At 38.6% G+C, this 27215-nt stretch overlaps 1 protein-coding gene and 1 long non-coding RNA gene across 3 annotated transcripts in view; both read left to right on the top strand.

Moving 5' to 3' along the window:
* Positions 1-27215, top strand: part of MFHAS1 (multifunctional ROCO family signaling regulator 1) — a 189963-nt gene that overhangs the window by 80537 nt on the left and 82211 nt on the right. The window lies entirely within an intron of this gene.
* LOC128649782 (uncharacterized) lies at positions 9889-19435 on the top strand. Its single transcript, XR_008400694.1, has 2 exons — positions 9889-10036; positions 19205-19435. It is a non-coding gene; the product is annotated as an uncharacterized LOC128649782 (long non-coding RNA).

The following is a 27215-nucleotide window of genomic DNA, read 5'->3' as shown; positions in this document are numbered from 1 at the left end:
CATTTGCAGAAAATAGGTGAGCAAAAAACCTTTACACAGTTTTGGAAACCTGAAATATTAAAATTATGATACCTGGGAACTTTCAGAATAAGATGACTCCAGAAAATATGGTCTGAGTCAGTGTTAATTTTGACGACAAGTTTCAATTTAGTCTTAGTTTTAGTCTTTTGACTAAAATGCCATTTTAGTTTTAGTCATATTTTAGTCATCTGAATTGTTTTAGTTTTAGTCTAGTTTTAGTCGACTGAATCTCCAATACATTTTAGTCGACTAAATCTCCAGTAGATTTTAGTCAACTAAAATCTAAGGGGTTTAGTTAAAGTGTAATGCATTATTTAAGCATTTCTCTATCATTTGCAAACTGATTACATACTCCAGGAGTAAACATAACACCTGTTAATATTTATGGTATTAAGGTTTAAACATGCAATACAGACACAGATTTAGCCGTTGTGATATGTAACATCTTTATTAAACTTAAAATTAAATAAAACCAAGTTTCATAAACAAACAGAAGTACGACTTTAAAATATAAAAAATAAAAAACCTGTATTGGCTGTATTGAACATATTACCCAATATAAAAACTTTAACAGTTCTCTGTTAATAATTAAAACAAGTATCAAGAAACTCAACACAACAAAAAGTTTCTGCAGCTAGCACAGGCACAGCATAACTTAAACCCATATTCGTGGTTTATGCTTATTTCTATAGGAAGAATCAATTGATTGTTCACAGATTCAAAAACGTTTCGGCAACAATATTAGCACTGCTCTAGAACTTCCAAACTTATTATAAACTCCTGGAGTAAAGGTTTATTAACCTGTTTTCTTTTATGGTATTAAGGTTTGAACATGCAATAAAGATTTAACAGATTTAACTGTTGTAGTATATAACATGTCTTTATCTTAACATTTAATAAAATGAAGTTTCGTAAATTTTACAAAAGAGCAGTAATTGAATATGGATTGATTATAACAACTTGCATAAAATGTTTTTGTCAGCAAATTTTGATTTAGTTTTAGTCATAGTCTTTTGACTAAAATGTCATTTTGATTTAGTTTTAGTCATAGTCTTTTGACTAAAATGCCATTTTAGTTTTAGTCGTATTTTAGTCATTAGAATTTCTTTAGTTTTATAGTCATTTTAGTCTAGTTTTAGTCGACAAAATTAACACTGGTCTGAGTGTGGCTTTCTCCATTGCTGCAAGTAGTCATTTTTTTTATTTTTTTCAGTTTTGATGATGTTCTGTACGTACACTCCCCTGAAACCTTTTCCTTTAACATCTGACAGCAGCCTTTAGAAAATGTATACCGCCAGTGAGATGCAGCACTGCCCATATCTGATAATTATGTCGGCCATCTTGGAAATGCTGCAGCAAAAACATACCAAGGTCTTCATTAAATCCAGAATGCCAGGAAGATATTAGTATAGGCAAACCTCCATTTTATGGGCCTGTCCCTATAGAAACTGAACACTGAGACCAGGAAGAAGAGAACTAAGCTGAGGACCCAGAGACTTGTAGTTAAACCCAGAAAGTCTTGTTTTAAATCTGGCAAGTTCTCAAGCCTACTAATTATTTTGCTGTATGTGCATAAAATGGAAGACTACACAGCAATCTATTTGTGAACCATCAAAGGGACACTAAAGTCAAAATAAAAATTTATGATTCAGATAGAGCATGCCATTTTAAACAACTTTCCAATTTACTTCAATTATCAAATAGTACACAGTGTTTATATACACACTTTCTAAAAGACACCAGAGTTTACAAAGTTGTGTGCTCTGTCTGAATTATGAAAGAAAAAGTTTGGGTTTTATGTTATACTCTTGATTCCCCTCCGTACTGAGGTTAGGGTTGTCACCTCGGCCATGTTTTCCTTAACAATTTCACAGCACTATTCATGTTCCTCCCTGCATCCCTACATCATGTGTAACTCATAAGTGTCCAGGAAAACATGACCGAGGTGGCAACCCTACCCTCAGTAGACCCTGATCTACTTTTTATGTACATGTGTCCTGGATCAGTCAGTAGTAGGCAACCAGTTTATCTCCAACGCCTGTACTTTGCCCCCTTGATGTTTTAATAGGATTTATACTCCCGTTAAGTCTAATTTTGTACCAGCCTCAAAAGTGTTTGTGTGTGTTCCGAATGCTAGTGCACATTATTTTTGTGGCTTAAGAATTTTCTGGAGTAAGCAAACTGAGCCGGCTGGTTTGCTCTACAAGACAAGATTGTGACAACTTGAGAAACCTCATAGGGCAACAAGTGATCCCTGGATCACCAATTGTTCACTAATGGCTTAAAATTACTAAGAATAAAGTGACGTCTCTTATAAGTAAAATTATCTTTAATTTGTACGTTAGCTTCATTTTTAGGGAATAAACTTCTAAAATGATCTCTAGTGCTATGAGTCCATAGACTAACAATATGAGAGTTTTTTTCTTATTTAATATAGGTTTATGAATATTGATTTGGAAATAAAACTACTTTAAACTATAAATTCATGAAATGAAATAAAGAATCTAGATAAATGATAGTTTTATAAAGCTCCAGCTGCTAAACGAGACTGCTCCTCACATTGTATTTCTTTGTTGTCTGCCAGTGTCAATGTTAAGAGCATTTGCATTTCCATCTTCATTTTAGCATACATTGATGTGAAGTTTGAATCTCTATGCATAATTCATATAAACTGCTTGACAAACACAAAGGAGAACAAATACTTTAGAATGCATTGATTTACATTTATTTCATTATTTATTTATTTTATTTGGGGATTTAATTTTTTTAATTGTTCTTGTCCCACGCTCCCTACAATTGGCCAAAAGCAAATGACCTAATCCACAAATGCTGCAAATCAAATAGCTGGTTTAGGCAGTTTGCAGCATTTTGAAAACCTAGGTTTATGATTTTGTTGATTGGTCTCCCTAGGGAATGTGGGACAAAACACAATTTTTACACAAAAGCCAGAGGTGTTTAATGTCCTTTAACTGAATGTTATCAAATTACAAATATTCCCAAGATCCTTTCAATTTTATATAAAGTATGAAATGCTAATAACAAACACTTTTAGTTATTATAAGACACCGGGATCTCACCTATATAATTGTGAGTTCAATAATGTAGCTGCAAGAACTAGAAAACACACGTGCGTGTGTTTGGACTTTGGGCTCACAAGGCTTAATCCCATTTTAAAGCCCAGCAATGAAGGTGAGTTTCCTTTAAAAAACCTGGTCACAAAGGCACAATCTTATTTGAGCATAATTTTTACGGTTACAGTTTTGCAATGGAGCAGTTTCAATACTGGTAAAATCCAGTTGTAGAAGATGAGACAAGTTCCTTCTAATAGAAACCTGTAGTCTTATTCTTGATTTCATATGTTTATCACAGCAAACCGGAAAACGGTGCTTTTAAAATCAATAAATGTTAATTAAAAAACAATACTTTTAAAATGTGTCAATATAGACATTGAGCAAACGTGCCCAGTATGCCCATCATGCCTATATACAAAAGGCATTTAGATTGTTTACCAGTGGTCAGGGTGGATTTGGGTTGCAATAAAAATGTTTGCCCTGCCTCTGCAGACAGACTATACAATAGTGAGGAACAGAACTTTAATTAATCCATACCATGGCCTCGATCACATATGCAGCGTCGTCCGCAAAAGCTTTTGTGCGGTTTTGGTATTACATATACGGCGTAGCATACAAGTTACGGCCGTATATTTCACCCGTTGCTCGCAATTTTTACTCCCATTGGCTAACATGGGACCGTGTCGTAAATCGGTATCCAATATCCAGCGCAAGGCCTTACGTGGCGAAAATGGAGAAATCTTACTCCATTTTCACCTCGCCATAAAATGCAGCCATAGCAGGCCTTGCGCTGAGTATGGGAGCACCGTAACTCCATAAAATGCCTGCAAAAATAAACTAACACCTAACGCATGCACAATGTCTATCTACCTGTCAACCGCAATCCCCTACCGCAATAACTAATAAACTATTAACCCCTAAACCGCCATAGCCCACACCGCAAGTAATAACTAAATTATTAACCCCTAAACCGCCATAGCCCACACCACAATTAACCTATTTAAGTATTAACCCCTAAACTGCCATAGCCCAAATAGGCTATTAAATGTATTAACCCCTAATCTGCCGCCGCCAACGTCGCCGCCACTATAATAAAGTTATTAACCCCTAAAAAGTCTAACCCTAACACCCCCCCTAACTTAAATATTATTTAAATAAATCTAAATAATATTACTATTATTAACTAAATTATTCCTATTTAAAACTAAATACCTATAAAATAAACCCTAAGATAGCTACAATATAATTAATAATTGCATTGTAGCTATTTTAGGATTTATTTTTATTTAACAGGCAACTTTGTATTTATTTTAACTAGGTACAATAGCTATTAAATAGTTAATAACTATTTAATAACTACCTGGTTAAAATAATTACAAATTTACCTGTAAAATAAAACCTAACCTAAGTTACAATTACACCTAACACTACACTATCATTAAATTAATTAAATAAATTAACTACAATTACCTCAAATTAAATACAATAAAATAAAATAAACTATAGTACAAAAAACAAACAAACACTAAATTACAGAAAATAAAAAAAATTACAAGAAGTTTAAACTAATTACACCTAATATAAGCCCCCTAATAAAATAAAAAAGCCCCCCAAAATAATAAAATGCCCTACCCTATACTAAATTACAAATAGCCCTTAAAAGGGCTTTTTGTGGGCATTGCCCCAAAGTAATCAGCTCTTTTACCTGTAAAAAAAGAAATACACCACCCCACATTAAAACCCACCACCCACACCCAACCTTACTCTAAAACCCACCCAATCCCCCCTTAAAAAAACCTAACACTACCCCATTGAAGATCACCCTACCTTGAGACGTCTTCACCCAGCCGGGCAGAAGTCTTCATCCGATCCGGGCACAAGTGGTCCTCCAGCCGGGCAGAAGTCTTCATCCGATCAGGGCAGAAGAGGTCCTCCATCCGGGTAGAAGTCTTCATCCAAGCGGCATCTTCTATCTTCTTCCATCCGACGAGGAGTGGCACCACCTTGAAGACATCCGACACGGAGCATCCTTCCTGGCCGACGGACTAACAACGAATGAAGGTTCCTTTTAAATGACGTCATCCAAGATGGCGTCCCTTGAATTCCGATTGGCTGACATCTCAAGGTAGGGTGATCTTCAATGGGGTAGTGTTAGGTTTTTTTAAGGGGGGATTGGGTGGGTTTTAGAGTAAGGTTGGGTGTGGGTGGTGGGTTTTAATGTTGGGGGGGTTGTATTTCTTTTTTTACTGGTAAAAGAGCTGATTACTTTGGGGCAATGCCCCGCAAAAAGCCCTTTTAAGGGCTATTTGTAATTTAGTATAGGGTAGGGCATTTTATTATTTTGGGGGGCTTTTTTTTATCTTATTAGGGGGCTTAGATTAGGTGTAATTAGTTTAACCTTCTTGTAATTTTTTTTTATTTTCTGTAATTTAGTGGGGGTTTTTGTACTATAGTTCATATTATTTAATTGTATTTCATTTTAGGTAATTGTAGTTAATTTATTTAATTAATTTAATGATAGTGTAGTGTTAGGTGTAATTGTAACTTAGGTTAGGTTTTATTTACAGGTACATTTGTAATTATTTTAACTAGGTAGCTATTAAATAGTTATTAACTATTTAATAGCTATTGTACCTAGTTAAAATAAATACAAAGTTACCTGTAAAATAAAAATAAATCCTAAAATAGCTACAATGTAATTATTAATTATATTGTAGCTATCTTAGGGTTTATTTTATAGGTAAGTATATAGTTTTAAATAGGAATAATTTAGTTAATAATAGTAATATTATTTAGATTTATTTAAATAATAATTAAGGTAGGAGGGTGTTAGGGTTAGACTTAGGTTTAAGGGTTAATAACTTTATTATAGTGGCGGCGACGTTGGCGGCGGCAGATTAGGGGTTAATACATTTAATAGGCTATGTGGGCTATGGCGGTTTAGGGGTTAATACTAGAATAGGTTTATTGTGGTGTGGGCTATGGCGGTTTAGGGGTTAATAATTTAGTTATTACTTGCGGTGTGGGCTATGGCGGTTTAGGGCTTAATAATTAGGCTTATTGCGTTGTGGGGGATTGTCGGTCTAGGGGTTAATATATTTATTATTAGTAGTGAGAGGGGAGATTGCGGATATAGGGGTTTTACGTGTCAGGCGTATTTTTGGGAGGCAGGTTAGACTTTTACGGGAAATTTAATATTTCGTTTACGTTTCTTAGGTGCCGGCAGTTTCTAAAGTGCCGTAAGTCACTAGCGACTCCAGAAATTTGTAGTTACTCTCATTTCTGGACATCGCTAGTTTATCAGACTTACGGCACTTTAGAAACTGCCGGCGGGGTATGTGTAATACCCCAATGTGCAAGGTGAAATTACGGGCGGCGCAGGTTCCCACGCTTGCGCCGAAACCTGCGCCGTATATCGGATCGCCACATGTATGCAAATATGCCTCTAAAATGTCTCCTGTGGCCATTTCAGAGTGTCTTGCACATGTGCAACATAATAGAATGATTCCAAATTGGATTGGAATACTTGTAAAGTTGTTCAAAAGAAAAGAAAATTGCTAAAAACTTTATTTTTCATTTTTTTTTTTACTTCAGTAATTAAGGATTATTTTTCACATTGTAAATTCCCTTTATTATTATTATTTTATTTAATATAGTTTGTTTTCTTTTTCATGTACCATAACATGTCCCTAAAACAGATGTATTAAACCTATAGTACTAGTGCCCAAGTTGGTGCTCATGGCAAGTTTACATGGGCTATCACCATACAGTTTCTTAATTGACTGCAACTTCTCTTATGAATTCATGCTGTTTATCAGCATTTAAAAGAACATAATAATAAAAAAATGACATGCTCTAATCTGTAAAGGGGTTAAACACACAGTGAAAGTACCGCTCTAACACATAAAAGCATGTAATGTTTCTATTATTATGGTAATTTAAGCTTCATTTGTTGATATAAATTACAGATTTAAAATAAAAATTATCTTTGTTTTCTATATTGTCCCATTCAATAAAAGAGAGTATCATGGGCACCAAATATTTTTATTTTTATTTGTATCTGGTTATTTTAAAGAAGTATCTGGTTACCCATCATGTCCTCTATATATATATATATATACACACACATATATATATATATACAGTGGGGAAAAAAAGTATTTAGTCAGCCACCAATTGTGCAAGTTCTCCCACTTAAGAAGATGAGAGAGGCCTGTAATTTTCATCATAGGTATACCTCAACTATGAGAGACAAAATGTGGAAACAAATCCAGACTATCACATTGTCTGATTTGGAAAGAATTTATTTGCATATTATGGTGGAAAATAAGTATTTGGTCACCTACAAACAAGCAAGATTTCTGGCTCTCACAGACCTGTATCTTCTTCTTTAAGAGGCTCCTCTGTCCTCCACTCATTACCTGTATTAATGGCACCTGTTTGAACTTGTTATCAGTATAAAAGACACCCGTCCACAACCTCAAACTGTCACACTCCAAACTCCACTATGGTGAAGACCAAAGAGCTGTTGAAGGACACCAGAAACAAAATTGTAGACCTGCACCAGGCTGGGAAGACTGAATATGCAATAGACAAGCAGCTTGGTGTGAAGAAATCAACTGTGGGAGCAATAATTTGAAACTGGAAGACATACAAGACCACTGATAATCTCCCTCGATCTGGGGCTCCATGCAAGATCTCACCCCGTGGGGTCAAAATGATCACAAGAACGATGAGCAAACATCCCAGAACCACACGGGGGGACCTAGTGAATGACTTGCAGAGAGCTGGACCAACGTAACAAAGGCTACCATCAGTAACACACTACGCTACCAGAGACTCCGATCCTGCAGTGCCAGACGTGCCCCCCTGCTTAAGCCAGTACATGTCCGGGACCGTCTGAAGTATGCTAGAGAGCATTTGGATGATCCAGAAGCGGATTGGGAGAATGTCATATGGTCAGATAAAACCAAAGTAGAACTGTTTGGTAGAAACACAACTTGTTGTGTTTGGAGGAGAGAGAACACCATACCTACTGTGAAGCATGGGGGTGGCAACATCATGCTTTGGGGCTGTTTCTCTGCAAAGAGAACAGGACGACTGATCTGTGTACATGAAAGAATGAATGGGGCAACCCAAACACACCACCCGGGCAACGAAGGAGTGGCTTCGTAAGAAGCATTTCAAGGTCCTGGAGTGGCCTAGCCAGTCTCCATATCTCAACCCCATAGAAAACCTTTGGAGGGAGTTGAAAGTCTGTGTTGCCCAGCGACAGCCCCAAAACATCACTGCTCTAGAGGAGATCTGCATGCAGGAATGGGCCAACATACCAGTAACAGTGTGGGACAACCTTGTGAAGACTTACAGAAAACGTTTGACCTCTGTCATTGCCAACAAAGGATATATAACAAAGTATTGAGATAAACTTTTGATATTGACCAAATACTTATTTTCCACCATAATTTACAAATAAATTCTTTCCAAATCAGACAATGTGATTGTCTGGATTTGTTTCCAGATTTTGTCTCTCATAGTTGAGGTATACCTATGATGAAAATTACAGACCTCTCTCATCTTATTAAGTGGGAGAACTTGCACAATTGGTGGCTGACTAAATACTTTCCCCCCCCAATATATATATATATATATATATATATAGTTGCTGTTACTGACACTCAACTATTAGTAGAACTGTTGCTATGACAAATATTTGCTTACAGTCTGCACAAGGATCCCAATTTACAAGAATTTAAATTAATCTATTAAAGTGATAGTAAACTCTCCTTTTAAAAAAAAAAAAACAGACCTGTAATAATGTTAGTGATATTTTAGAGGGAGTTTAATTAATCAGTTGTAATGAAGATGTGCTATAACTTACTTTTTAACATAGATATGAAATTCAATTACCCTGCCCTCCTCTGCCCACTTCAAAAGTCAATTTTTCTGTTAGCTAAAGGTTTGAATTGATGTCCAATCAGCGCTTTAGCTACAACAAAAGTGCCATATGGGGAGAGTGCTGATTGGATAACAATTCAAACTCCATCTAAAATATCACTAACATTCCGGATCAGATTTTAAAGGGGAGAGTTTACCATCACTTTAATATGACAGAGTAATATAACAGCATGTACAAACAATACTAATGGTATCATTAAATATGAATATATAATTGTAATACATATTATCATAATATTGTCTAATAAAATATGCAAAATCTAAATCTGGTACCAGAAATGTAAGAATTATATGAGATTGGATGCTGTTTAAACACATGCTCAAGGTCACATCAGGGCTTATTTAATCTTATCAAAAAATCTGCCAGTTAAGTCGTTGGCTGCTCTCCATGGTCAAACAACGTTGAATCAGTCACTTAATCTTCTACAGCATTTAACTACCTTGGCAGCCGGTGCCAATAGTAAGAGCCATGAAACTGTATGTGGGAAAGGAAGATTTAATTTGGAAAAAAAAATCTTTATTAAAGCATAAATATTTGATAGTCCATTACTGAATATTAACGCATAGCCATTTTGTGCAAACAATATAATTTCCATTTATATTGATATAGCCGTATGAGTAATTATTACCAGAATTCAAAATGTTTTTTTAATTAAAATAGCAGCTTTAAAGGGATAGTAAAGTCCAAAATAAACTTTCATGATTCAGATAGGGCATGTCATTTTAAACAACTTTCTAATTTACTTTTATCATCAAATTTGCTTTATTCTCTTGGTATGCTTAGTTGAAAGCTAAACCTAAGAAGGCTCATATGCTAATTTCTAAGTGCATTTGACAGGTTTTTCACAGCTAGAGGGTGTTAGTTCATGTGTTCATATAAATAACATTGTGCACATGGAATTATTTAAGAGTCAGCACTAACTGCCTGCAATGCAAGTCTGTCAAAAGATCTGAGATAAGGAGACAGTCAGCAGAAGCTTAGATACAATGTAAGTACAGAGGTAAAAAGTATATTTCTATAACAGTGTTGGTTATGCAAAACTGGGGAATGGCAAATAAAGAGATTTTCTATATTTTTAAACAATAACATTTTTGGTGTTTACTATCCCTTTAAATACAGTTGCAAGTGCCTTATTTTGCGCAATACATACCTACATATAAATGCTTTTGAGCATCCCACAGACTAATGTAAGTCTCCTTCTGGCTTAATGATAGAACTACTGAATACTGTAAATGTTTATTTGGGAACTGTTTTTATGTTTTAGCTGACTAGATTGTCCACTGACTTGTCAGCTACTTTGTTAAAGGGAAAGTAAATACCTTAAGATGTTAATATAAAATGTTTAGTTAAACATAGTTAGACAACTTATTATTATTGTGCCCCAGTTTCATGTACTGCAAATTATGCAAATGAGGGATGAAGTTGGGCTATTGAAAAACAATTGCAGCAAACAAAAGGTTAAAGGGACATTATACACTCATTTTTTCTTTGCATAAATGTTTTGTAGATAATCTATTTATATAGCCCATAAAGTTTTTTTTTTAAAATTAATGTATAGTTTTGCTTATTTTTAAATAACATTGCTCTGATTTTCAGACTCCTAACCAAGCCCCAAAGTTTTATGTGAATACCGTCAGCTACCTTCTCCAGCTTGCTCCTGTTTGTGTAAAGGGTCTTTTCATATGCAAAAGAAGGGGGAGGGGGGGGGGGGGGAGTGTCTTATTTGCCACTTGCAGTGGGCTTTCCAGCTACCTTTTCAACAGAGGTAAACTGACAGCTTCTAAGTAAGTTTTTAAACAGTTTTATACTGAATTTTTATATCAGTATCTGTGCATATTATTCTTTATAGTAGTGTCTATTACATGCAGTTATATGAAAATGAGTGTATACTGTCCCTTTAATTTTGTTTTAAAATTGTTTATTCTTGGCTGATATGTTATTTTATAGCAAGACAACATAAATGTCTTGTAATTAGAGTGTTTTTACTCTCTACTGATCACATTTTCACTAATTTGTTAGCTTTCATTTATCAAATATGTAGTTGACAAATTGATTATTTTCTTTCTGTATTTTGTTTAAAATCTTCAAAACATAGTACCAGTAAATACAGTAGATTTGCATAACCAACAAACATAATACAAAGACAATGCAATAGCACTTTAAATGAGTAGATTATTTTTTTCTGACAAATTTCAGAATCTATTTAAATTTGATGGCCCCTATATCATGTGACAGCCATCAGCCACTGTGAACTCAGTAGTAGCTGGTGCCTCAGAAATTGTGCAAATACAATGCACAAATTGATAAGTTGTTTAAAATAGTGTGCTCTATCTGAATTTATGAAAATCTATTTTGAATAATAAGAATCATAATAATAACTGCTTTAATTTAAAGTGCCAGTAAACCTAAAAAATAATGTTATATAATTCTGCACATAGTGCAGAATTATATAAAATTATATGAGTGCTAGCTTTATACAACCTAATATATCCGGTAAACTTTTATAAAAACACAGGGTTTCCCAGACCCGCCCTCTGTGCTCTACTGAGTGGGTCTGGTTTTATAAAGCTAGCACTCATATAATGTTATAGAATTCTGCACTATGTGCAGAATTATATAACATTATTTTTTAGGTTTACTGGCCCTTTAAACGTTCTGGCCTCCCGTTGGTAATATTGAAGAACAGTATTTAAGGGAATTAAAAACAAAATGTAACTGCCCTAAATGTTTTTATTTGTGTAAAATATAGTTTTAATATTTATGTTCCATTTTCCTGTAATTTAAAGTGATGGTAAATCCTAGCGTTTCTGAAACGCTAGGATTTACCATTGGAACAAATAAAGGGGACTTTCATTCATGAAGTATAAAATACTTCATGCTGTAAGCTCCTTTATTTGTTACAAGCGCTCACCTTCACTCAGCTGCTCAATATCAGTGCAACTAAAAAGGCTTGCAAAAACACGATATATATCTTGCGCAAAACAGTTTGCGCCTCACTTGTAATCTAGCCCTTAATACACTCCAGCAGGTAAATGCAGACATCCCAACTCTCCCTGAAGTTCAGGGAGTCTCCCTGATAGTAATAGCGGCTCCCTGATGCCAGCAAATGGAATGCAATCTCCCTGAAACTCCAAGTACCATGATCCAATGTGGCCCAAATCCGGAAAAGTGTTTCTTTAAGGAATGCCTTTAGTTGCTGGGACCTTATAGAATCCTCAAAGCATGCATCAGTAACTAAAAAGCCCCCACTGATTTAAATAAAATAAAAACACAAATACTACCTTATTTACTGCATGTAATTAAACTTCGTATTCTAAAATATTTAGGCATTCAACAAGCGTACGATCACTGGGAATTAGGTTTGTTGTATGTGGTTGTGCAATAAAGCTACTTTTTTTAATGTGACTTTAGTGGGGAGCTACTTTAATGACAAGTCTCTATCTTATTTAGGGTTTCAATGTGTCCAATATATAACTGGGAGGGAAGGGGGATGGCGGCGCAGTAGCGGGTAAAGCCACCTCCCTGAAATGAGTTTTTGCAGGTTGGGATGTCTGTAAATGGATAATTTGTAACAAATTAAAGGGTAGACTATTTTACAGTACACTATCCCTTTAAGTTTAATTTTGACTTTACTGTCCATTTAAAAGGACATGGGGCTGAGTACAGAGAAATACAGCCCATTCAAATCTTTGTTAGATTGAAGCATTCACTTTCTTCCTTTCCATGACAATCAAAACCACACCCCCCTCCCACTGTTTGAATTTTTTTTTAATATAAAATAAAGCTTCTGTTTGTTGTTACAGCTCTGAAACTTTATTTCTCCAACATAGGTGTGTCCGGTCCACGGCGTCATCCTTACTTGTGGGATATTCTCTTCCCCAACAGGAAATGGCAAAGAGCCCAGCAAAGCTGGTCACATGATCCCTCCTAGGCTCCGCCTACCCCAGTCATTCTCTTTGCCGTTGTACAGGCAACATCTCCACGGAGATGGCTTAGAGTTTTTTAGTGTTTAACTGTAGTTTTTATTATTCAATCAAGAGTTTGTTATTTTAAAATAGTGCTGGTATGTACTATTTACTCAGAAACAGAAAAGAGATGAAGATTTCTGTTTGTATGAGGAAAATGATTTTAGCAACCGTCACTAAAATCCATGGCTGTTCCACACAGGACTGTTGAGAGCAATTAACTTCAGTTGGGGGAACAGTGTGCAGACTTTTGCTGCTTGAGGTATGACACATTCTAACAAGACGATGTAATGCTGGAAGCTGTCATTTTCCCTATGGGATCCGGTAAGCCATGTTTATTACGATCGTAAATAAGGGCTTCAAAAAGGGCTTATTAAGACTGTGGACTTTTTCTGGGCTAAATCGATTCATTATTAACACATATTTAGCCTTGAGGAATCATTTTATCTGGGTATTTTGATATAATAATATCGGCAGGCACTGTTTTAGACACCTTATTCTTTAGGGGCTTTCCCAAAGCATAGGCAGAGCCTCATTTTCGCGCCGGTGTTGCGCACTTGTTTTTGAGAGGCATGGCATGCAGTCGCATGTGAGAGGAGCTCTGATACTTAGAAAAGACTTTCTGAAGGCGTCATTTGGTATCGTATTCCCCTTGGGGCTTGGTTGGGTCTCAGCAAAGCAGATACCAGGGACTGTAAAGGGGTTAAAGTTCAAAACGGCTCCGGTTCCGTTATTTTAAGGGTTAAAGCTTCCAAATTTGGTGTGCAATACTTTTAAGGCTTTAAGACACTGTGGTGAAAATTTGGTGAATTTTGAACAATTCCTTCATGTTTTTTCGCAATTGCAGTAATAAAGTGTGTTCAGTTTAAAATTTAAAGTGACAGTAACGGTTTTATTTTAAAACGTTTTTTGTACTTTGTTATCAAGTTTATGCCTGTTTAACATGTCTGAACTACCAGATAGACTGTGTTCTGAATGTGGGGAAGCCAGAATTCCTATTCATTTAAATAAATGTGATTTATGTGATAATGACAATGATGCCCAAGATGATTCCTCAAGTGAGGGGAGTAAGCATGGTACTGCATCATTCCCTCCTTCGTCTACACGAGTCTTGCCCACTCAGGAGGCCCCTAGTACATCTAGCGCGCCAATACTCCTTACTATGCAACAATTAACGGCTGTAATGGATAATTCTGTCAAAAACATTTTAGCCAAAATGAACCCTTATCAGCGTAAGCGCGACTGCTCTGTTTTAGATACTGAAGAGCATGACGACGCTGATAACAATATTTCTGAAGGGCCCCCAACCCAGTCTGATGGGGCCAGGGAGGTTTTGTCTGAGGGAGAAATTACTGATTCAGGGAACATTTCTCAACAAGCTGAACCTGATGTGATTGCATTTAAATTTAAGTTGGAACATCTCCGCATTCTGCTTAAGGAGGTATTATCCACTCTGGATGATTGTGACAAGTTGGTCATCCCAGAGAAACTATGTAAAATGGACAAGTTCCTAGAGGTGCCGGGGCTCCCAGAAGCTTTTCCTATACCCAAGCGGGTGGCGGACATTGTTAATAAAGAATGGGAAAGGCCCGGTATTCCTTTCGTCCCTCCCCCCATATTTAAAAAATTGTTTCCTATGGTCGACCCCAGAAAGGACTTATGGCAGACAGTCCCCAAGGTCGAGGGAGCGGTTTCCACTTTAAACAAACGCACCACTATACCCATAGAGGATAGTTGTGCTTTCAAAGATCCTATGGATAAAAAATTAGAAGGTTTGCTTAAAAAGATGTTTGTTCAGCAGGGTTACCTTCTACAACCAATTTCATGCATTGTCCCTGTCGCTACAGCCGCATGTTTCTGGTTCGATGAGCTGATAAAGGCGGTCGATAGTGATTCTCCTCCTTATGAGGAGATTATGGACAGAATCAATGCTCTCAAATTGGCTAATTCTTTCACCCTAGACGCCACTTTGCAATTGGCTAGGTTAGCGGCTAAGAATTCTGGGTTTGCTATTGTGGCGCGCAGAGCGCTTTGGTTGAAATCTTGGTCGGCTGATGCGTCTTCCAAGAACAAGCTACTTAACATTCCTTTCAAGGGGAAAACGCTGTTTGGCCCTGACTTGAAAGAGATTATCTCTGATATCACTGGGGGTAAGGGCCACGCCCTTCCTCAGGATCGGCCTTTCAAGGCAAAAAATAAACCTAATTTTCGTCCCTTTCGTAGAAACGGACCAGCCCAAAGTGCTACGTCCTCTAAGCAAGAGGGTAATACTCCTCAAGCCAAGCCAGCTTGGAGACCAATGCAAGGCTGGAACAAGGGTAAGCAGGCCAAGAAACCTGCCACTGCTACCAAGACAGCATGAAATGTTGGCCCCCGATCCGGGACCGGATCTGGTGGGGGGCAGACTCTCTCTCTTCGCTCAGGCTTGGGCAAGAGATGTTCTGGATCCTTGGGCGCTAGAAATAGTCTCCCAAGGTTATCTTCTGGAATTCAAGGGACTTCCCCCAAGGGGGAGGTTCCACAGGTCTCAGTTGTCTTCAGACCATATAAAAAGACAGGCATTCTTACATTGTGTAGAAGACCTGTTAAAAATGGGAGTGATTCATCCTGTTCCATTAAGAGAACAAGGGATAGGGTTCTACTCCAATCTGTTCATAGTTCCCAAAAAAGAGGGAACGTTCAGACCAATCTTAGATCTCAAGATCTTAAACAAGTTTCTCAAGGTTCCATCGTTCAAGATGGAAACCATTCGAACTATTCTTCCTTCCATCCAGGAAGGTCAATTCATGACCACGGTGGATTTAAAGGATGCGTATCTACATATTCCTATCCACAAGGAACATCATCGGTTCCTGAGGTTCGCATTCCTGGACAAACATTACCAGTTCGTGGCGCTTCCTTTCGGATTAGCCACTGCTCCAAGGATTTTCACAAAGGTACTAGGGTCCCTTCTAGCTGTGCTAAGACCAAGGGGCATTGCTATAGTACCTTACTTGGACGACATTCTAATTCAAGCGTCGTCCCTTCCTCAAGCAAAGGCTCACACGGACATTGTCCTGGCCTTTCTCAGATCTCACGGATGGAAAGTGAACGTGGAAAAGAGTTCTCTATCTCCGTCAACAAGGGTTCCCTTCTTGGGAACAATAATAGACTCCTTAGAAATGAGGATTTTTCTGACAGAGGCCAGAAAAACAAAGCTTCTAGACTCTTGTCGGATACTTCATTCCGTTCCTCTTCCTTCCATAGCTCAGTGCATGGAAGTGATCGGGTTGATGGTAGCGGCAATGGACATAGTTCCTTTTGCGCGCATTCATCTAAGACCATTACAACTGTGCATGCTCAGTCAGTGGAATGGGGACTATACAGACTTGTCTCCGAAGATACAAGTAAATCAGAGGACCAGAGACTCACTCCGTTGGTGGCTGTCCCTGGACAACCTGTCACGAGGGATGACATTCCGCAGACCAGAGTGGGTCATTGTCACGACCGACGCCAGTCTGATGGGCTGGGGCGCGGTCTGGGGATCCCTGAAAGCTCAGGGTCTTTGGTCTCGGGAAGAATCTCTGTTACCGATAAATATTCTGGAACTGAGAGCGATATTCAATGCTCTCAAGGCTTGGCCTCAGCTAGCGAGGGCCAAGTTCATACGGTTTCAATCAGACAACATGACAACTGTTGCGTACATCAACCATCAGGGGGGAACAAGGAGTTCCCTGGCGATGGAAGAAGTGACCAAAATCATTCTATGGGCGGAGTCTCACTCCTGCCACCTGTCTGCTATCCACATCCCAGGAGTGGAAAATTGGGAAGCGGATTTTCTGAGTCGTCAGACATTGCATCCGGGGGAGTGGGAACTCCATCCGGAAATCTTTGCCCAAGTCACTCAGCTGTGGGGCATTCCAGACATGGATCTGATGGCCTCTCGTCAGAACTTCAAAGTTCCTTGCTACGGGTCCAGATCCAGGGATCCCAAGGCGGCTCTAGTGGATGCACTAGTAGCACCTTGGACCTTCAAACTAGCTTATGTGTTCCCGCCGTTTCCTCTCATCCCCAGGCTGGTAGCCAGGATCAATCAGGAGAGGGCGTCGGTGATCTTGATAGCTCCTGCGTGGCCACGCAGGACTTGGTATGCAGATCTGGTGAATATGTCATCGGCTCCACCTTGGAAGCTACCTTTGAGACGAGACCTTCTTGTTCAGGGTCCGTTCGAACATCCGAATCTGGTTTCACTCCAGCTGACTGCTTGGAGATTGAACGCTTGATCTTATCGAAGCGAGGGTTCTCAGATTCTGTTATCGATACTCTTGTTCAGGCCAGAAAGCCTGTAACTAGAAAGATTTACCACAAAATTTGGAAAAAATATATCTGTTGGTGTGAATCTAAAGGATTCCCTTGGGACAAGGTTAAGATTCCTAGGATTCTATCCTTCCTTCAAGAAGGATTGGACAAAGGACTATCTGCAAGTTCCCTGAAGGGACAGATTTCTGCCTTGTCTGTGTTACTTCACAAAAAGCTGGCCGCTGTGCCAGATGTTCAAGCCTTTGTTCAGGCTCTGGTTAGAATTAAGCCTGTTTACAAACCTTTGACTCCTCCTTGGAGTCTCAATTTAGTTCTTTCAGTTCTTCAGGGGGTTCCGTTTGAACCCTTGCATTCCGTTGATATTAAGATATTATCTTGGAAAGTTTTGTTTTTAGTTGCAATTTCTTCTGCTAGAAGAGTTTCAGAATTATCTGCTCTGCAGTGTTCTCCTCCTTATCTGGTGTTCCATGCAGATAAGGTGGTTTTACGTACTAAACCTGGTTTTCTTCCAAAAGTTGTTTCTAATAAAAACATTAACCAGGAGATTATCGTACCTTCTCTGTGTCCGAAACCAGTTTCAAAGAAGGAACGTTTGTTGCACAATTTGGATGTTGTTCGCGCTCTAAAATTCTATTTAGATGCTACAAAGGATTTTAGACAAACATCTTCCTTGTTTGTTGTTTATTCCGGTAAAAGGAGAGGGCAAAAAGCAACTTCTACCTCTCTCTCTTTTTGGATTAAAAGCATCATCAGATTGGCTTATGAGACTGCCGGACGGCAGCCTCCCGAAAGAATCACAGCTCATTCCACTAGGGCTGTGGCTTCCACATGGGCCTTCAAGAACGAGGCTTCTGTTGATCAGATATGTAGGGCAGCGACTTGGTCTTCACTGCACACTTTTACCAAATTTTACAAGTTTGATACTTTTGCTTCTTCTGAGGCTATTTTTGGGAGAAAGGTTTTGCAAGCCGTGGTGCCTTCCATTTAGGTGACCTGATTTGCTCCCTCCCTTCATCCGTGTCCTAAAGCTTTGGTATTGGTTCCCACAAGTAAGGATGACGCCGTGGACCGGACACACCTATGTTGGAGAAAACAGAATTTATGTTTACCTGATAAATTACTTTCTCCAACGGTGTGTCCGGTCCACGGCCCGCCCTGGTTTTTTTAATCAGGTCTGATAATTTATTTTCTTTAACTACAGTCACCACGGTACCATATGGTTTCTCCTATGCAAATATTCCTCCTTAACGTCGGTCGAATGACTGGGGTAGGCGGAGCCTAGGAGGGATCATGTGACCAGCTTTGCTGGGCTCTTTGCCATTTCCTGTTGGGGAAGAGAATATCCCACAAGTAAGGATGACGCCGTGGACCGGACACACCGTTGGAGAAAGTAATTTATCAGGTAAACATAAATTCTGTTTTTAAGAAAATGCAGCAGTAGGCAGAGCCCCTAAGACCGGTATATTTATGTTAAAAATTGTACAAGTTTTTGTAATGTAGATTTTTTTGTAGATGCATTTTATGTGTAAATGAGATATTCACTAGTAATGTTTAAAATATATACCAAACAATCCCTGATTATGGTCAAAAATGATGTTTTTATCTAATAAAATAATTAATTTGTTCTGATCATAAGCATTGGGCCTAATAAAAAAATGTGTTCCTTATAAATATAGTGCAAAGCTTTACAGTTACAGTGATATATACATACAATAAGTGTATACAAGGGCTGTATATATTCCTGTACAGTTGAAAGCAATTCTACTGTGGTCTGCACTGTTGTGTAGTGTAGTTACGTAGTATGCTCTCTCTCTAAAGAAATTAGAAACCAAGAGAACAAAAATAAACTAACGGTGCCCCCTTGTCTTCTCTTTAACCTTTTCATGTTGCAGATGACAAACTTAGAAGCAGGAAAACTGCTGACCAGGCTGTTTGAGCCAGGCAACTAATCCTGCTACAAATGAAACTCCATTTAAAGCTGGCAGATGCTGCAAGACGACTGCAACATCTTGAAAAGCAATATGTTATGGGATGCTCGGATAAGAGAGACTAAACTTAAGTGTGTTCAATATGTAGCCTGGTCTCAAATAGGAAAATAAAATGTCACATCCTATTACGGTAAAGCACCTGAGTTAGCAGTGACTTACATCAACAGCTTTGGGGGCACCTACAGATCAAGATTTAAAGGGACACTAAAGTCAAATGTAAACTATTATTATTAGCGCATGCCATGCAGTTTTAAAAGATGTTCCAATTTACATCCATTATCAAATTGTGCCCACAATGCACACTTTCTGAGGCACCAGCTGCTACTGAGCATGTGCACTAGTTTATAGTGTATATGCATACTAGTCTGTGATTGGCTGATGGCAGTGACGAGATACATGAGGCTAAGAAAAAAGGGGGGGGGTTGTGTTATTGCATTGTCTATTGTATTTAATTGCCCGTTAAAGGGACAGTAAATTCAAAGGTAAACGTGATTTAGATAGAGCATGCAATTTTAACTTTCCAAATTATCTTCTATTATCTAATGTGCTTTGTTCGCTTCATATTTTTTGTTGAAGAGTAAACCAAGGTAGGCTGATAGTAACCTGCATGTCTTTAGCTTTCTTTGACAGCAGTATTCTTAGCAGTGTTTTACATTGTTGAAAACACAGCTGCCATGAGGCATACACAATGCAAATTCAATAACAGAATTTATTTGGAAGGTTGTTTAAAAGTACTTGCTCTATATGAATCATGCGTTTAATTTTTACTTTACTGTGCCTTTAAAGTCAAAATGTATTGCCTTATAAAATATTCACTTATGTAAATTTTCAATTTAAATTCATTATTATTTTATCTGCTTTTCTTCAAAGACTGAAAAAGATGCATTCTGCAGGATTTGACCCTGCAACATACTACACAAACAGTGTAGGAGTTAGTTGTATCTGTCTTTAATAAGCCACTGCAAAGTAGAGAAAATAAAAGTACTAGCAGGGTTTTCAAGGGGCTAGTCTGTAAATCAATGCAAATTGTTTCTAACAATGCTTTTTAAAACATTTATTTTGTTTGCGTGGCTCTCAATTTGGCCATAATCAAGAGCAGTATTGATTATGAATACCAACTCATTTCCCTCTATGGCTACAAAGTTTATCACACTTGCCAGCATACTAAGGGGGAGACGACCTGATGCTAAGGGGGCTATTCCAGCCAATCCTCAATTTGTAACTGCAACTTAAAGGGACATTAAACACTAAATACATTTTATAAGTTTAGTATTGGGGGTATCCTCTGCCTCCCTCTAATCAGGAGTGCCCCCATGTTGAAATCTAGCTTTCAGTGCTGATGATTTTGCTTGTGTGCAACCCTTTGTCAGATGCCTGCAGAGTAACCTAGTTTCCAAAATGGCAACATCCATAAATATAGGGTGGTGCATGAAATGTATTTCGGTCCAGATTACGGATGACACAATAACAGTTACACAAAAGCTATACTGGTTTATTGCAGCTGTTTGCGCGTTGGATGTAGCGCTCATATTGAAAGTTGAAAGTAAACGCGATAGCTTAAAGGACCAGTCAACACAGTAGTTTTGCATAATCAACAAATGCAAGATTACAAGACAATGCAAAAGCACTTAATCTGAACTTCAAATGAGTAGCAGATTTTTTTTTCTGACAATTTTAAAAGTTATGTCTTTTTCCACTCCCCCTGTACCATGTGACAGCCATCAGCCAATTACAAATGCATACACGTACCATGTGACAGCCATCAGCCATTCACAAATGCATACACACTTATTCTTGCACATGCTCAGTAGGAGCTGGTGACCCAAAAAGTTTAAATATAAAAAGACTGTGCACATTTTCTTAATGGAAGTAAATTGGAAAGTTGTTTAAAATGGCATGCTCTATCTGAATCATGAAAGTTAAATTTTGATTGAGTGTCCCGTTAAGTGCAATTGAATTTAACGCTCGGCAGGATAGTATGATCTTAGAGCTGTGGTTATGCTTGAATAAAAAGTGTCACCAAACACATAAAAGATACATTGTACAGTACAGTTACTCATAATAACACTGTATAATAAAAATTATAAAAAAAATATTGACAAAAAAAAATATAAGGACTTGTAATACGGTACCCGATGCTTACAAAAAGCTTACTTCTAGTAGAGTTAGTGTGCGAGCGGGATCAATAAATAACGCTGCATTCATAATCTAGACCTTAGTGTTTAAAGTCCCTATAAAAGTCATAAGATGTTTCACAGATTTTGTCCATATAATTATGTTGCTTGCAAAAGTTACCAATATCAGTAACCCAATGTTTTACAATGTTTTATTTACTCTAACAATGCTCCCCCCCCCACTAAAAACAGCTTTAACTGTATTTACTTAGCACTAAACATTATATTGTGTGCAGTAAAATACTTAACATTACATCAGATATATATTACATAGGAGTTAATTAATATGACAATGTTCTTGTGTGAACAATTTTAAATGACATTTTGGTCAGGGCAAAAAAATAAATACACTAAATTCATACTTCACTTTTCTTTGAAGATATCTGTACTGTAAAATTTATAGGTTTCATTTTAAAACAAGATCATAAATTGAAGCCCTTTCGTCTGATATTTTGTGTATATACTTCATCCAAAGCAGTTATGGGTTACGTGACAACTGTGTGCACGTGCATACTGTCTAGTGAATCTAACTGAGGGTGCTATACTTCGCACTAGTACTTTTTACAACCTCATATAACAGCTTAATGTTTAACTAAGGCTAATTATGTTTAGGCATTTACCAGAAAATAAACTGTCTATTACAGAGAGGGAGAGAACATTTATTTTCTGCTTTAATTATTTTTAGAGTTGTTTTTTTTTTAAACTAGAGATCTTGTTTTTATTTTTATATTAATTAATATTAAAGTGAATGTAAATTTTGATGCTAAAGTGCCCGTTTTTTAAAAATTCGATTAAAAACAGGGGCACTCTAATTCATCAAAATTTACATTTCACTTGTGTTGTGATTTTTTTTTTACCTTTTATACTTGACAGCCGCTCCAGCTTCCTCCACCCGTCGCAAAGCCTCTTCCTGGGTCTAAAATGAGGAATCCGGCTTCTTCCAATCATGGGGTTGAATCAGACACTGATTCCCCTGGGGGGGAAGCCGTGATTGGAGGATGACCGATCCATCATTTCTGACATCAGAAATGGCTTTTGACGACCAGAGGAAGCTGGAGCGGCTGTCAAGATTAAAAGGTAAGTAAATTTTGATGAATTAAAGTGCCCCTGTTTTTAGTTTTCAAAAAAGCTTTATTGGCGAAATATGAAAAATACAGAGCATTAATATGAGTACAATACAATGTCAGTTGTACATAATTTGCAAACATCTGTACTATTAAGGTTTGTTTGTATCATTTCGCAGATAGGAATTAGATCAATTCAAACAGTATAAAAAAAACTTCGTCGGATACTGCAGAAATGTGTACCGACTACATTACACAAACATCCAACATCAACTGTTTAGTGATACCAGTTATAATAACAGCAAAAACATAAGAAGAAAATAAAGATATAAATCCTCGGGTACCGATCATGCGGTATTTATAGCTTTTAGCAGCTTACACTCCTTACACAGCTGCTTATAATACTGCACTCGGTTTAAAGATAATGCTTTAGGAAGAAAGAAGTAGTAGAATAGGGCTACAGGGCAAAAAGAAAGGAGGGGGAGAAGGAGGGGGGATGAAGAAAAAAAAAAAAGGGGGGGGTTGGGAGGAAATGAACCTCTCTCACGTTATTAACTCACAGTCCTCGTCCCTCCCAGGTCAGCAGCATCATCTCGTGTATGTCCAGTTTTCCAATTTTAAGGTAGTGATATCTTTCAAGTCTCAGCAGGTCTGCTACTTTAGTTTTCCACTCCTGAACACTCGGGGTGGCCTGTTTTTTCCAGTACACGGGAATCAAGCTTTTTGCTCCATTGAGCATCACCAGGAAAAGCCTGGATTTGTCTTCCCTTGTGATCTTAGGTAATTGATGGTATAGTAAGTAACTTGGATTAGGAGGGATGATCACCTCGAGAACCCTACTCATTTCAGCCATTATATCATTCCAGTAAGGTGTCAGTAGGGGACAGGTCCACCAAATATGCAATAGGGTGCCATTTTCTCCGCACCCTCTCCAGCATCCCCCATTTGAGTGGGGATATATGTGTTTTAACCTTTGGGGGGTCAAGTACCACCTGCTCAGCAATTTATATTGTGTTTCCTGAATTCTAGCCGAGATTGAGGCTCTCCTTGTCTTGTCAAATATCTTGTTCCATTCTTTGGGTCCAATTTCTAGGCCCAGCTCGTTTTGCCATGTCTATGTGTAACCCGGAAGGTAGTCACCCCCGCCTAGTTGTAACAATCTATAAATCTGAGATATCAAATGAGATGGAGGCGCGGTCATTGTGCACAAGGTTTCAAAATGTGTTCTGCGTCTAGTCAAGTCTGGTTTGGCTTTATGAGTGTCAAGGTAGTGCAGTGTCTGTGTCACTGTGAACCATGAGGCAAAAGCCCCCCTGTTCCACTCAACTAATGCCGCTTGTGACTTCAATTTACCTTGACAGAGTATATTATACATTGCTGATTCGCCAAGGCTGTAAGTCTTGTTCGGGAAATTGAGTCTTGATAGAAATTCCATATCAGGATTTTCTCTGATAGATGTGATTGGTGAGGATTGCGTCGATACGTAGGTGGCTGTTTTAATCAGTTTATCCCAAGTCGAGAATACTTCCTCGATCATTGGGTAGAGTTTGATCTCAAAAGGTCTGTCTTTAGAGGGGTCCACGCGAGAGCTCCCACGTTGCCCCTCTTCAGCAGCGCGCCATCGATCTGAACCCAGGCCTTTTGGGCCGAGTTATGACACCATTCCACCAATCGTTGAAGAGATATTGCCGTATGATACGTTCTCAGGTCTGGAATACCTAGTCCGCCTCTATTCCGAGGAAGGAAGGTAGTTTTCCTGTTGATTCTAGGCTTTAGATCTCTCCAAATATAGGACTCAAGAGCAGACTGTATTTGATGAATGATGTGCGAGGCCGCCGATAGTGGGATGGTCTGCATGACATATAACACTCGTGGCAACACATTCATCTTGACCACTCCGATGCGGCCCAGCCAAGAGATGGTTTTATTTCTCCAAGACGATAGGTCTTTAAGGATCTCGTCTCTTATGCCCTTGTAGTTCATGTCTACTGTCTCTTTTATGCATGGGGTTAAGTGAATACCCAGATATTTTAGTTTGCCATGTGCTATTTTTATCGGGCATGCACCTTCCAAAGTTTGAAAGTCGATGTGGGGGATCGAGATATTCATAATCTCTGACTTGGAAGGGTTTAAAAGAAAGTTCGATACTGTGCCAAAGAGTTTGAACTCCTCTAGGGCCACCGTCAAGGACCCCTTCACATCCGATATCATAAGCAAGACGTCGTCTGCGTACATGGCAAGCTTGTGTTCATCACTTCCCACAAGGACACCATGTATTTCTGGGTTTGTCCGGATCCTGCTCGCCAAGACTTCAATTGTCAATGCGAACAAGAGCGGAGACAGGGGACATCCCTGCCTGGTCCCATTACGAATTGTAAAGGCGTCAGAGAGTACTCCATTCACCCTAACTCTAGCGTTCGGCGCCGAGTACAGGGACATGATCTTATTTATAAATTTAGAGCCCAGTCCAAATTTCTCCAGGGTGTGTCGCATAAACTCCCAACTGACCCGGTCAAACGCTTTTTCTGCGTCTGTGGAGACCAGGGCCAGTGGGGCTGCAGTGTTGTGGGCATGCGTTATAATCTGGAGAACCTTTAGGGTATTATCCCTTGCCTCTCGTTTCGGAATAAATCCCACTTGATCAGTAGAGATCAGTTGTGGTAAGTATTTGTTGAGGCGGTTAGCTATAACTTTCGCCAGAATCTTGATATCTGAGTTTAGTAGAGATATAGGACGGTAGTTCTCTGGTCTATTGTCTGGTTTGTTGGGTTTAGGGATTACTGTGATATGTGCTTCGAGCATCGAATGAGGCAGGATCGGAGAGTCAGACAGCCGGTTAAAAAGAATCAACATTTCTGGTGCCAAAATGTCACAGAATGTTTTATAGTATTTAGTTCCAAATCCATCCGGACCTGGACTTTTCACTGTTGATAGATCCTTAATGGCTTGTTTAATTTCTAATAATGTGATCGGAGAATCCAGCGCCTCGGAGTCTTGGTCGGAGAGCTTAGGGACCTCCACTCTTTCTAGATATTCCAATATCTGTTGCGTTTCTCGTGCCCGAGAGGGGGGTTCATCTCCTACATCATCTACTCTCTGTATGTTATAGAGGCTCTCATAGTAAGATCCGAAGATCTCAGCAATTGATTTACCGTCTTCTTTCGGACCCCCGTCTGGATGAATCATGCTATATACATAATGTTTGGTTTTTTTCCTCGCTATTGCTCTGGCTAGTAGACGTCCAGCTTTATCTCCTTGTTCGTAAAATTGTTGCCTCAAGATTAAGGCAGCTTTTTGATAGTCTACTTGAAGGAACTTCATGAGTTCCGATCTCGCTTGAGTCAATCTCTCGGCTAGTGTAATATCTGCTGGTATTCTTTTATGTGCTTGCTCCGCTGATTCTACATCAGCGAGCAATTTGCGATATTTCTCTCTCCTTCCCCTTATTATTCCAGCCTTTCGCTTGAGAAAGAGGCCTCTGATTGTACATTTATGAGCCTCCCAGACCACTGAGGCCTGGGAATCCGAGTCTTTGTGTATTTGGAAATATTCCATTAGTGCCCTTTCTATTTCCAGTTTAAATACTGGATCCTCCAGGAGGAGGTCATCCATCTTCCAGATGTATGGGGTGGCTGGTACATTAGACCACAATACGGTGCAAGTGACCGGAGCATGATCTGACCATGTAATGGGGAGTATATTGCTGTTCGTGGAGAGTGTGAGTCCGATCGTGTCTGTAAACCAGTAATCAATTCTGGAGTATTTTCTATGCGGGTGAGAGTAAAATGTGTAATTCTTAGATGCAGGGTGGTGCAACCGCCAAACATCATGTAGTGCTGAGTCCCTGAGGGTGGTTAGTATGCGTTTAAGCGATTTATGAGGGACGCTGGAGAGGCCATCGGAGGTATCTAGGGCTGGGTCCAAGGAGGCATTTAGATCACCACCCAAGAATAGAATACCGGATTGGATCTCGTGCATTTTGTGAATTACTTTCTGAAGGAAGACCTGCTGAGATTGATTAGGGGAATAAACATTAACTAATGTTATAGGTCTATTGTATAGTGAACCTGTGAGGATCAGATATCTACCCTCTGGGTCTCTATATATTTCTGCAAGTTTGAATGGTAAGTCTGCACTGAAAAGGACACCCACCCCATTTTTTTTCTGGGGACCTGAGGCGAAGAAGGCCAGCGGGTACTGACGGCTATACCAACGGGGTTCATGGCCTATAGCAAAGTGTGTTTCTTGTAGGTAAATGATGTTACCTCCCAGTCTATGTAAGTCTCTCAGTACCATAGATCTCTTAGCTGGGCTATTCAGGCCTTTTGCATTTATCGAAATTAATTCTATGGGACGGGACACAATTCCCAGGCGTGGGTTCGTCATGTTTACCTTATTATTTTGGGAGAGAAAAAAAAAAAAAAAAAAAAGGGGGGGGGGGGGGGAGGGGTGCAAAGGGAGGGAAAGGATAGCGGGAAAAAGAAAAAGGGTAGAGGAGAATAGATTAAAGTTAGGAAAACAAAGAAATACTTACAAGGGATAGGGGAGAGAGAGTCACGTCACAGTGAGGAAAGCTTAAATGTGAAGCACTCTGTATAACAGAGTCTTTTTTATAGAAAGAAACTGTAACTGGTATTGTGCAGAAACTAATCCGTCTAGAAAGGAACGGATAACAAT

Source organism: Bombina bombina, chromosome 2, assembly GCF_027579735.1.
Source record: "Bombina bombina isolate aBomBom1 chromosome 2, aBomBom1.pri, whole genome shotgun sequence".
NCBI classification, from domain to species: domain Eukaryota; kingdom Metazoa; phylum Chordata; class Amphibia; order Anura; family Bombinatoridae; genus Bombina; species Bombina bombina.
The sequence above is the reverse complement of the archived record's forward strand: the minus strand, read 5'-3'. Positions and strand labels throughout refer to the sequence as shown.